This window comes from Pan troglodytes, chromosome 10 (genome assembly GCF_028858775.2).
Source record: "Pan troglodytes isolate AG18354 chromosome 10, NHGRI_mPanTro3-v2.0_pri, whole genome shotgun sequence".
Lineage (NCBI taxonomy): Eukaryota > Metazoa > Chordata > Mammalia > Primates > Hominidae > Pan > Pan troglodytes.
In genome coordinates, this window is record NC_072408.2 from 139,020,089 (window position 1) to 139,033,321 (window position 13,233).

The window sequence follows — 13,233 nt, forward strand, 5'->3', positions numbered from 1 at the left end:
CAGGGAGAGGGCAGGCCTGGAGTCCCGCGAGGATCCATTGTTAGAGGCGCCCCTCCCACACCGCCCACAGGTCTGCAAGGTTTGCACGCCTCAGCTCTGCAAGGAAGCAGGTGCAGTTAGTTCCCTTGGCCTTTCCCAGCACAGGGAGACGGCGCATGTGACCCAGTGATCTGTTGGGGAGGGGAGGAGCAGGCAGCACGGGCGTTTGGGGGCTGCTGGGATGGATTTTGGGGTGATGGGAACTGAGGAACCAAAGGTGCTCCATGGTCTTTGGCTTGAGGGATGGGCGGGGTGGCATTCACTGGGAGGGGCACTGTGGGAAGAACAGGGTCTTCCTGTGGGGAGCAGCATGGACCTGTGAAGTCTGCAGGGCCCGTGTGGACCAGGCAGGTGTGCGGGGCGGCGAGGCCGGACCCAGGCAGGTGTGCGGGGCGGCGAGGCGGGGCTCCGACACCGGCTTTCTGGACACCCAGAAATAAGAGGCATCATGGAGAGACCCACAAGGGCTGGGGGAGGCCAGGCGCTCTCCAGGGGTTAGGCTGGGGATTTTGGTGTCTGCCAGGAGCGACAGAGAGGAGGGGAGTTTTCGGGGTCCCCTAGGGGCTGTAGCGGGCTGGATGGTTCATGCTGCACTCAACCCCGGGACCCATTTTCCATGTGTCCCTCCGGCACTGGGAGGCCACTGGGAGGCTGCAGACACACACTTGGGTTTTCAGCGGCCTCTGCTGGCTGGGACCCACTTCTCACATCCTGAGCCCCCTCTGCTGACTGGGACCCACTTCTCACGTCCTGAGCCCCCAGTGTGGGTTGCCGCACAGCCCGGCCACCCCGGCCGAGGGCACGTGGCCACGTGGCGTTGGGGGCTGGGAGCCTCGGGACTCCGTGGAGAAGGGGCTCGGCTGGAGCCTCTCCTGCGGCCTGGGACGCCTGGGCTTTGCCTCTGCTGGTGCCGGGTGTCCACTGGGCCACCCCACCCTCTACTCCTGGATGCACATGTCTGCCCCAGGCCCACTGTCTTCAACAATCCAGAAACCTCCAGAACCTTCTGGAAAGACAGGCAGAGCAGCAGTGGAGCGGGCGTGAGGGTTTGTGCCCTGCTCTCCCGGCTTCTCTGAGCTTCTGGCGTGTGGACCACCCTGCAGGCTGCTCACCCAGCACTCGGCCTTTGGGGACCTTTCTCCACTGCCAAACCAGGACACTCGCCAGAGGGGCCATGGGAGAGAAACAGGCCTCCGGGGGCTGCGGGGAGAGGCTGTCCTGGGATAGATGGCGGCTTTCTCCTCCTTTTTGTTGCCTAGAATGTGAAGGTAAGGGCTGGGGCTGCAGCAGCCACCGTGAGACCTCCAGGAAGGGAGAAAGGAAGTGAAGACACCTGGTTTTGATGTTGAACTAAAGCCCCTGATTTACGGAAGGCACCGTTTTGTAGGGGTTTCTGTTTCTCACAGCTGAAGCTGACCTTTAGCCCATCCCCTCTGCCAAACAGGACGATAATTTGGGTTTTGTAAGAGGACTCACTAGGAAGTGGGTGTCTGGAACTTGGAGCCAGTGGAACTTGCTTTGTGATCTTAGCTTAGTTAGAACACAGCTCAGCTGTGGGCGTGTTTTCTGTTGAGCTGCTTTAGATAAGACGGTAGATCACCTGCCAAGTGAGGTGAGCGCACTGAAAAGCGTGAGCTGTTGGTTGAGGCAGGTCCACCCTCAACGATGTGGTCTCGGGAAGTGGGAAAACATGCTCCCGATTCATCTCAGAACACAAGGAGACGCCTCGGATGGCAAAATAAACCCTGGTAGCTGAGCTGCTCTGGGAGGTGAGGAGGGCTGGGCTGGGCTGTGAGGGCCCTGTGGTGGAACTGAGGCAAAGCAGGGGGGTGCTGCCATGCTGGCCGAGCTCAGGAGGAGAGGGGGGCCCCCAGGTCCCTGCTCACCTCGGCGAGGAACAGACAGGGCGGCTGTCAGCTTCCCGGCGGCTTTCAGGGCTAACTGCTGAGCCACTGCCGGGTGACCCCCACCCCCACCACAGGCCACGTGGGAGGTGTCGTGACCTGGGGCTGCCGTGCAGAGGAATGTGTTCCCTCCACACCAGAAGCCTGGAGCCTGGAGCTGGGGTGTGTGGGAGGTCCTGGTCTCCCTGGGGCTCCAGGGCAGGGTACATCCCAGGCCTCTCTGGGGTGCCCCGTGTCGGTACCTCGTGTCCCGTGGCTGCGTCCCTCCTGCTCTGGCCTGTGTGTCTCTGTCTCCCCTCCTCTCCTTACCAGGACCCCACCCTAAATCAGGGTGGTGTCTTCCCAAGCCCCTCAGCTAGCGGATGTGATCCTGGTGTGCGTGGGTCATGGGGGCCTCTTTTTAACCCGCGGGACTGTGGCACCTGGACGTGGCTCTTGTGGAGGGGCTGAGTTCTGAGAGTCCGCAGAGCTGAGCCTGCTGAGGGCTGCGCAGGGCCGTGCTCCCTGGCCTGGGTTTCTGGGGCTCTGATAGTGCCAGCCCCACACGGGAGGAGGAGGCAGTGTTGGGCCCGCCCCTGCCCCCCCACCCCCCAAGGGCTGCCGGGTCCCACTGAGGGGATCCCACCCAGGCTTCGGACCCCGCAGCTCAGCTCCCTGCTCAGCCCCCAGCTCAGCACCTGGCCTGGCCGCCCGAGGTCTCCCCACACCCAGCGCCTGCTCACCTCGCCCTTGGCTGGCTCTGCCCACTCCCAGCCAGAGGGAGCCTCAGCCCAGAGCCTTCCAGCAGCTCCCACCCCCTCAGAGCCAGAGCCAAAGCCCTCACCTTGGCCCTGGCTGCACCCCTGAGGCCCCGTTTGCTCCGGGAACACCCTGGCATTTGCCTCCGCAGGGCGGCCCTCTCTGCCTGGAGGCTCTTCCCCGACGCCACGGGCACTAGCTGCCCTTCCTCGGGCCTTGCTCCCACACTTCCTACCCCGGCGCCGAGCCGTCAAACGGCCCCAACCCAGGCTCCCAGCCCGGCTGGTCCCCTGTTCCTGCTGCAATACAATAGTAGCTGGAAGCTGTTTGGTGGCTTCAACAACCCATTGATCCTCTCGGCTCCGTGGGCCAGAAAATGCAGTGTGGAGGCAGCCACGGTCCTCCTGGAGGAGCCGCTCCTGCTTTCCCAGCGTCCGGAGGCCGCACTCCTGGGCTGGGCCCTTCCCCTCCCTCCTGGCCTCCGCTTCTGTCACCACATGCCCTGTCCCCTCTGACACTGACTTCCTGTCCCGTGGGGGTGAATACATGCAGCCCCACCCAGTCACCCAGGCCACCCTCCCGCCTCACACACCCCGTCACCCAGGCCACCCTCCCAGCAGAGGGGAGGCACGTGGGATGGGGCCGCAGGGGTGAGGTCAGAGGCAGCTGCGGGGACCCTGATGATGCTCTGGAGATGGGGTGGCTGACAAGCAGGACTCTCTGAAACCAAGGCCAGGCGAAAGGAGCCGCCTCCTGGGAGCTCGAGGCCCGCCCGGGGTGTTAGCTTCTAGAAGCCGGGGGTGCTCTAGACCCCTGATTCTCAAAGTGGGGTCCCTGGAGCACAGCAGCCCCGGGGAGCCTGTTAGGAATGCTAGTTCTGGGGTCCTTCTGGCTCAGAAGCTCCAGGGGCGGGCCTGCAATCTGCGCTTTTGCGGGCTCTGGGGAGTTCTGGCTCCAAAGCACCCCATCGCGGCCCTCTCCCCCACATCGCTGGTCTGAGGACAGGGTCCCTCCCGCGGGGACTGAGGCTTGGTGGAGAATGTTCGCTCAGAGGCGTCGCTCTGCCCGGCGACTGGCTGCGGGCAGACATAAAACTTGCTCTTACTGTAAGGATGGATGATGTTTCCTAGAGAAGTTACAACTCATTTTCTGGGGATTGACAGGAAATTAAATTAGAAGGCGGTCAGGAGGGGGAGGAGGTGGTGGGGAGTGACTGGAAGTGCCGTGGACTGTGCAGACGCAGCAGGGACAGCCTGGAGCTGAGACCGGCGGCTTTCAGCTTGTCACGGGCTGGGCGCAAGACTGATGGGCTCACCTTTGAGCGGCACCGCAGGGTCGTGGGGTCTGTGCCCACTTCCCTGAGAGGAAAGGAGTGGGCTGATGGGTTGCTGGGCTCCGTGGGGAGGCTGCACGCCGGGTCTATTTCCAGAGCCCCTAGGCTCTAGGAGGAGGCGGCCACGCCCTGAGTCACAGGCAGGGGCCTGACAGGGGCCCAGGAGGGGCTGCACCCAGACCCCTTGCCTGGCCGGTATCCTCGGTGACCCACAGCCGACCACCTTGCTGCAAGGGTCCCTCAGCCAGGAAGAGACCCCTTGGCCCCACTCCACTCATCCCTGTAAAGAAGGGATATAGAAATAAGAAAAGAGAATATTTTCTTATTTCTTCTAAAATAAGAATGTTTTCATATTTTTTCTAAAGTAAGAATGTTTTCTTATTTTTTCTAAAGAATGTTTTCTTACTTTAGAAGAACTATAGAATTTACAACTAATTACAACTTTATTAAAATGAATAACATAGTTATGATATATAATTACTATTTACAATTATAACTGAAAAAATGGTAGAATATTTTCTTATTACAGACGAAACAGAAAAGCAAAATTAAGGCATGAAAAAAGTCTTTGTAAACTCACTAGTGCTATTTAATCACTGTGGTATTTAGGTATGTTTATTTCAAACCTTTTTATATGCATATACAAGTACATATTTTATTTACTAGGTAGAATTATCGTTTATATACTTTAAAGGCAAAAATTACCTTTATTGAGGTATGATTTACGTACAATAAAATGTGCACTTAAAAAAGTATTTTTTCTGCCGGGCACAGTGGCTCGCGCCTGTAATCCCAGCTCTTTGGGAGGCCAAAGTGGGAGGAGTGTTTGAGGCCAGGAGCTCGAGACCAGGCTGGGCAACATGGCAACAAAAGAAAAATAAAAACTTAGCTGGGCATGGCGGTGTGCGCCTGTAGTCCCAGTGACTGGGGAGGGTGTGACGGGAGGGTGGGGAGCCCAGGAGTTTGAGGCTGTACTGAGCTCAGAACCCGCCCCCCCAACCCCTGCACTCCAGCCTGGGCGACAGAATGAGACCCCTGAAAAGTGTTGGTTTCTGACTTTTTTCGTTTTTGAAATCGTTTCCGGCTGGCCCAAGTCGAGAAATAATGCAGATGTCTCCAGCTGTCCCTGAGAACACTTCCTGTTCCTTGATCTGTGGCTTGTGATTCTCCCCCCGCCCCCACTCCCCTTACATGGTGCTGTGGCTGCCCCCAGCCTTTCCCTTTCGTGACCTCAGGATTGTGTGACCCCAGGTTGGGCTGTCCCTTGGGATTCAGGGCCTCAAATGTACCCACTGACCAGTCGAAGAGTGCTGACCAGCTGTCCTGCTGAACACCTCTCAATCTGGATTTTTGACGTTTCCCTGTGATTAAATTCAGGGAATCCAGCTTTGGTGACAGAGCCACTGAAGCAAGGCTGTTCCCTGCTTGGAGACGCACCCACTTTACATGTGTAGGGTGGCGAGTCTGACAAACGCAGCCACAGGCAGCCCCCACCGGGGGAGCCGGACGTTTCCATCCACCCAGACAGCAGTGTTCACGCCCAGGACCGTGTGGGCCCGCGCCCCGGGCCGCACCTGCCTCTCCTGCATTCCGTGTCTGGCATCTTGTGTCGTTGCCACCCTGCGTGCCATGTCTGGGTTCTCTCTCTCAGCGAGTGTCCTCCGTGTCTCCGAGTCGCGCCCGTTCTGTGTCTGGCTTCTGTCACTCAGCGAATGTCCTCTGTGTCTCCGAGTTGCGCCCGTGCTGTTGTGCGTAAATGCCGTTCTCAGAGCTGTTGTTTGTTTAGGGATGTATCATGTTTTCAGCTTAACATTTGTGCCATTCGTGTGCCCTGGCGAGCCCCACCCCCTCCAAGTTACTGGCGTGCTGTGGGCGTTCTCGGGTTTCTACTCTTCCTGCTGTCGCCAGCGCAGCCGAAGCACTAAGCAGGAAGCTCTGCCGAGTTCTTGGCTTCAGGTAACGTGTCAGACCCAGGGCACGAGCTCCAGTCCCTCTTGCCACCACAAAGGACAGCACATTTCCAGTTCAGGGTGCTGTGGCCCACACCTTGCCGTGGCTGGGGCCAGTGTCAGCGCGAATCTCGGCTGCTCCACGCCCTTGCTGTGGGCTTGGGGCCAGTGCTTTACCTCTCTGGCCTCAGTTTCCTTATCTGTTAACAGGGTTGGTGTGAGAATGAATGAGAAGGCATGCACAAAGCGGGGCACAGCCTGCCCCAAAGCAAGGTCCCGATCCAAGTAGCTGCCGTTATTGCTAATAGTGGTCCCAGTGGAGCCACAGTTGCTGAACGGTCCTGCAGAGATGTCCCCTTGGGTACAGGGCCCCCAGGGAGGAGCTGGGGACAGAAGGCAAAGCAGCTGGATCCACCCATGCCTGCAGCTTGCTCTTTGCTTAACTGGTTGTTAGAGTTGTCTGTGCAATGGCTGATGGGGATGCTCACAGCTCAGGAAAGGGCAGGGAGAAGGAAGCTCTGTCCATGGTGGGCGGCCTCCGTGGCTTTGGTGGGCAAAGGTTGTGTTTCTGCAGAGCCATGTCTATGTGAGCTGGGGGCCTGGCCAGGCTCTTCAGGACTGGCTGGAACCCCTGGCACAGGCAGGGCCTGGGAGTGGGGCTGGCAGGGCAGGCCCTTCCTTCTCTGTCACCCACGACCTGCTGTAGGGAATGGGTGAGAGTTCAAGCCCCTGGCGGGGTCGCCTGCAGGTCGATGGAAGGAGGAGCTGCTCCTTGTCAAGGCTGCCCCAGCTCGAGTCCTTCCTTGAGATTAGGGCTGCAAACATACGCACATGTGCGCGCACACATACACACATCCATGCACACACACGTTCATGTACACATCCATGCAGGCACACAATCCATGCACACATGTGCACACACATCCGTGCACATACACTCACACACATCTATACACACATGCACACACATGCACACATCCATGCACAAACATACACATCCATGCGCACGCACTTCCATGCACAAACACATTCATGCATGCACACACATGCGCACAGACGTCTATGCATACACACACATATCCATGCACACACACCCCTCTTGCTTTCTTGGCCATGTGAGGGCACGGTGAGAAGGTGGCTGTCTACGAGCCAGGAAACAGGCCCTCCCAGGGCTGGGGAGCTCGTGTCTCATGGGGACAAAGCCTGAGTTTGGAAGATGACAGGTTCTGGGGGTGGGGGTGGGGATTTCGGCTGCTCAGAGGCCTGACTGCTCTTAATCCTGCTAAACTGTGCACTGAAAAATGTGACGATGGTGAGTTTTCTGTTATTAAATGAAATGATATATGTATGATTGTATGTATTCAATATCTGCATAAAATGCATATTACGTGTATTATAATACATATAATTTTACACAATTAAAAAATGAAAATAGAAACGAAGCCAGCGCAGCTGCTGAAACAGAGAAGGACTCAGCAGACTTGCAGCTCCGCGTGTCTCCGTCACGGCCACTGCGGGAAGCCTCCTCACTGCCGGGAGGGCCTGTGGGTCTTGGGGTGCACACTCGTTCCGGCCCACGGGTGCCCCTGCATTCTGTGGGGCTTTGGGGGTGTCTGTGTGGGGTGCATGTGGACACCACGGCCCTGAAAGGTCTCGTGTTGGGCACTTCCAGGTTTGCAGGGAGTGTGGGCTCCAGGGAAGGCAGGTGTCGGCCGCGAGGGGAGAGCTGGGGTAGGGACCTGCCCCATCCCCGACGGCCACGCCGAGTTCTCATGTTGTACACCATCTTTGTCCTTGTGCCTTTTACACACTCAGCAACATGCAACAACCCCCTGACACACCTAACACACACTCCCACCGCCAGTGCACACATAGCACACATGCTCGCACACTCACCCTGCACAACTAACATGGCACACTCACTCAGCGCACGCTCACACCCAGCACAGGCTCAGCACATGCTCACACCCCACACAACTCACACAGCACACACACACTCGGTACACACACCCAGCACATGTACACACGCAGCACACGTTCACTCGCACCCTGCACAGCCCAGCACACACACACCCAGCAGACAGCACATGCTCTCACATGCTGGCGTCAGCCGTCAGCCTCAGCGGCTGGAGGGTGTGGTGGAGGCGGGCGGTGAGCGCTGGGTGCTGGGGTCCACGTCCTTCCAAGCCCTTGCATAGCGGCTGCCTTGGCTGGCGATGACTGGAGGGTGTGAGGGGCGAGGCCGCCAGCACAGGTGTGTCCCTTCACTGTTTCCACCTCGTGTGCCCGCCACGCTGTCTTCCTGCCGCTGGTGAAGTCTGTCCCCCCGAGTGATGGGATGCCTCTGACTGCCTGGCCACGGTGCCTGCACCTCCGCTCCTCCTCTCCCTGCACCCTCCAGGCCTGGGGGCCCCGGGGATCACCTTGACCTTCCCACCTGCCCAGGTGTGGCCGGGACAGCACCGCAGTTGTGGCGCCCCTGGGTGGGCAGGAGGGCTGGAGAGTGTGTGGTGTGTGAGCCTTGTGTGGCTGCGTGGCGTGTGATGTGTTTCGTGGGTGGTGTATTGTGTACGTGTGTGTTGTGTGGTTGAATGTGTGGTGTGTGTATTGTGTGTGTGTCGTGTGGGTGTCATGTGGTTGAATGTGGTGTGGCACGTGTGTATTGCATACGTGTGTGTTGTGTGGTTCAATGTGTGGTGTGTGTTTGGATGATGGTGTGTGTATTGTGTGTGCATGGTGTGTGTTGCATGTGGTGTGTGTGGTGCGTGTTTGGATGATGGTGTGTGTATTGTATATCATGTGTATTGTGTGTCATGTGTGTTGCATGTGTGTTGTGTGTTTGTATGATGGTGTATCGTGTGCATCACGTGTGTGGCATGTGTGGCATGGTTGAACGTGTGCTGGTGGAGGCAGCCGTGGCCGCTGACCATCTGCCCCTGGGCAGCAGGAGGGGGAGAGCCTTGACTCTGAGCACTCCCAGGTGCACAGGTTCTGCAGGGTCCATGTGGGCGGGAAGTTGGTTTCTCTGCTCTCCACAGTTGAGTATTCCTGGAGAAGGTGGCAATGGCCCAGGATGTTGGTGGGAGAGGGGCTCACGATGGGAAATTCTGGGGAAGGAGCTAAGGGCAGCGCGGGTGCACAGTATGCCCTCGATAAGTGCCTGCGGAATGAATGTGTGGGGCCGCGTGTCTGTCCTCGGGTGAACGGTGCGTGGGGCCGCGTATCTGTCCTCGGGTGAACGGTGCGTGGGGCTGCGTGGCTGTCCTCGGGTGAATGGTGCGTGGAACTGTGTGTCTGTCCTCAGATGAACAGGAGTGGGGCCGGACGTCCCTGTGTCCCCCTGGTGTTCCTCTCCTTCTCTCACTCTCTGTGGCTGTTTCTCCTCTCTCTGGGTTCCCTGAGAGCCCAGCCTCTTGGATCTGCCTCTCCCAGGCACTGCTCCCTTTCAGCTGGCAAACAGTTCAAACCTCCCATCCTAACAACAACAGAAAACGTCCCCCCAGGCCTCGCTCTTCCTCCAAACACGAGACCATCCCCCTTTATGTTACTTAGGAGTCATTGGGTTGCTAGTGACAGAAAAACAAACCAAAACTGATTCAGGCAATCGGGAGTGTGTTGACTCCTATTGGTAACTGCCTTCAGGTGTGGCTTGATCCAGGGCTCAAATGGCCACCTCTGCTTTCTCTGGTTTGGCTCCATGTTCAGGCCTGTGCGGTAGCCCCTGGTGGCTTCAAGCTCTTGTCACCACAACTTCCAGCCTCTGGGAGTCTTTCCCATCCCACGAGTGTCCCAAGAGTCATTCTGGTCAGAATATTCTTGGTTGGAGCTCCTCACCGAGCCAGTGTGGGGGCTGAGCCTGAGTGTCAGATGGTGCCACTTTCTCCTTTCCAGCCAGACGCCTTTTCTTTTCTTTCCTGGCATGATGGCACCAGTGATGAGAGCTCCAGTGCTGGGCTGAGAGAGCGTGGTGACACGCTCACCCTGGCTGTGCTCCTCTATTGGGGAAAGTGGTCTTCTCTCACTGTTGAGTAAGATACCAGCTGTGGGTATTTTTGTCAATGCTCCTTACTGAGCTGGGGGAACAGAGCTCCTCTCTGTTCCTTCTGAGAGTTTTGGTCATGAATCCATGTTGAATTTTATCACGCTTTTTTTCTGTGAGATTGTGTGATTTTTTTATTGAGCCTGTTAGAATTGTGGATTATATTGACAGATTTAAAAATAATTGAACCAGACTTGTGTCCCCGGGTTAACCTTCTCTTGTACGTGGCATATGATTCTTTTCATATATTGCAGAATTTGCTAACATTTTGTTAAGGATTTTTCCATCTATATTCATAAGAGATATTGGTCTGATTTTCTTTTTTGGTACGATTTTTATCTAGTTTTGGTATCTGGGTACTGTTAATCCATAAAATGAACTAGAAAATGTTCTCTACTTTTCTATTTGCTGGAAGAGTTGCATAGAATTGGGGTAAATGTTTATTTAAATGTGTGGTAAAATTTGCCAAACAATCTGGGCTTGGAGATTCCTTTATTAGGAGTTTTATAATTATATATTACATTTCCTTCATAGTTACGGGGTAGTCACACTGTCTGGTTCATGTTGGGTAGGTTGTGGTCTGCTGTGTTTTCTTAGGAATTGGTCTATTTCAACTGGGTTGTCAAATATTTCCTTATTCCTTTTTTTTTTTTTTTTAATAGGGTCTCACTCTGTCACCCAGGCTAGAGTGCAGTGGTGCAATCATAGCTCACTGCAGCCTCAATCTCCTGGGCTTAAGTGATCCTCCCACCTCAGCCTCCAAAGTAGCTGAGACTACAGGCAGGTACCACCTGGCTAATTTTAAAACTTTTTTTGGTACAAAAAGGGTGTCATTATGTTGCCCAGGCTGATCTCAAACTCCTGGACTGAAGTGATCCTCCCAGAGTGTTGGGATCACAGGCGTGAGCCCCCGTGTCCAGCTGCCCTTGTTCTTTTCATGTTTATATCTGTGGGGTTGGTGTGTGTCTCATTCCTTCCTGATACTTGTGATTTGTGTCTTTTTTTGGTCATTTTTGCTAGAGGTTCACCCATTTACATGTGTTTAAAGAAACCAGCTCTTTGACTTTCTGTATTGTTCCTCTGCTTTGCTTTCCATGATTTCTGTCATTTTTTCTTTCCTTCTGTCTGCTTGCATTGGGTTGATTTTGCTCCTTTTTCGTAGTTTCTTGAGGTGGGAGCTTTGATGATTGAATTGATTAGGCTTGTGCTGGAGCTTTTTAATTTTTATTTTTTGCTCCTTGTTTCTGGATTACCAGCTTCTTCAAGTCCAAGCATGGGATCGATGAAGCAAGAAGAAAATCCAAGGCCTTCACCACCACATCATCCTTTGGGTCCTGAGGTCCCTAGCCAGCCTGCTTCTCTCCACCCTGCAGGGTCCTAAGTTTTCTCATATAGAGTTTTATGCCATACTTAGTGAGATGAATAGAGAAAAATACCTCTGCTCTATCTTCCCAGGAGCAGAAGACCCATCCCACTGACTTTTTTTTTTTTTTTAAACAGAGTCTTGCTTTGTCGCCCAGGCTGGAGTGCAGTGGCGCGATCTCGGCTCACTGCAAGCTCCGCCTCCCGGGTTCACACCATTCTTCTGCCTCAGCCTCCCGAGTAGCTGGGACTACAGGCATCGGCCACCATGCCCGGCTAATTTTTTGTATTTTTAGTAGAGACGGGGTTTCACCGTGTTAGCCAGGATGGTCTTGATCTCCCGACTTCGTGATCCACCCACCTCAGCCTCCCAAAGTGCTGGGATTACAGGCGTGAGCCACCGTACCTGGCACCCATCGACTTTTGACATCAAGCATTGGCGTGATGCCTGGGGCTGACTTCCCTCTTGTCAGGGTCTGGCTGTATTTATTCCACCTGGATCATGTGCCAGTATAAAATTCTGTGTCATCTTTTCCTGAAACACAGTCTATTTAAATGTACAGATTAATCCTTCTTTCATGTCAGGTGAATTTTCTTGTGTGATAGCTTTAAGCAGCTCTCCCGTTTTACTTTTGAGGTTTTCTTTCTTAGAGGCACCTCTTCTCCCTGTGCAGACTTATCTTTGTGTGTATTCCAAATAATTCATTATCATTTTTTCTGTTGCTTCACCCTATGTATTAAAACATTTTTGGCCGGGTGTTGTGGCTCATGCCTGTAATCCTAGCACTTTGGGAGGCTGAGGCAGGTGGATTGGTCAAGCCCAGGAGTTTGAGACCAGCCCAGGCAACACAGCGAGACCCAATCTCTCCAAAAAAACATGAGCCCAGCGTGGTGGCGTGCACCTGTGGTCCCAGCTACCTGGGAGGCTGAGGCGGGAGGATCACCTGAGCCCAGGAGGTCAAGGGTGCAGGGAGCTGAGAACGTGCCCTACATTCCAGCCTGGGTGACACAGCAAGACCTGGTGTCAAAAACTAAAAACCATCTCGAATCGGTGCCCCTGCCACAAGCATTTTTTCTCATCGGCAGCTCAGTTTTCAGCTGTGCTTAGTCTGGTTTCCGCTCCTCTGGGTTCTCTCGTTTCATCTTGGTGTTTTTTGGGTGTTCTTTCGTTTATTCAACGCTGTGATCGGTTGTTTTCATCTCATTCTTCAGTTTTGTCACCTAAACCCCGTGGTCTTCTGTTACAAGTTTGCCAGCTTCGATCTTCTGAAGTGAGAGGTGCCTGCGCAGTGCTCTTCCATTCCTGGGGCTGTTTTCTTCTGGAATGGCTCTTTGCCTTGTGGCAACCTCTGCGTCCTCTCTTTTCTTTCCCTTTCTTTTCTCTCTCCCTCCGCCCCTCCCTCCCTTCCTTCCTTTTCTTTTTCTTTCTTCTTTCCTTCCTCCCTCCCTCCCTCCTTTTCTTACACATCTGAAGAGCTGCTGTGTTATTTTGTTTCATTTGAATATGTAGCAAGTCCCCCTGTCTTCATTGGGTCAGAACCAGTAAATTTTCCCTGTTCCCTTCGCGGCTCCTGACCTCCCTCTGAGCCACGGTCGGAGTCGGTGGGAGGGAGGGAGGGAGGGAGGGCTGCGGTCAGCTGAGCCCTGGCGTCGACTTTGCTGCTGAGACAGGACCTCTTGCTTCCTGCAGCCCCCAAAGCCAGACAGAAGCTGAGCACTGCCCAGGAGGCCGCTTTCATTTCTGTGGGGACATCGGGACCAGCCACTGGACACCCCCAGGAAGGCCATGTTCTGAGGTTAGAAAGGGAAAAAGTCAGATCTCACTGAACTATGCCCGTTAAGGGGGAAATGATCCCAGTTTTGAAATCC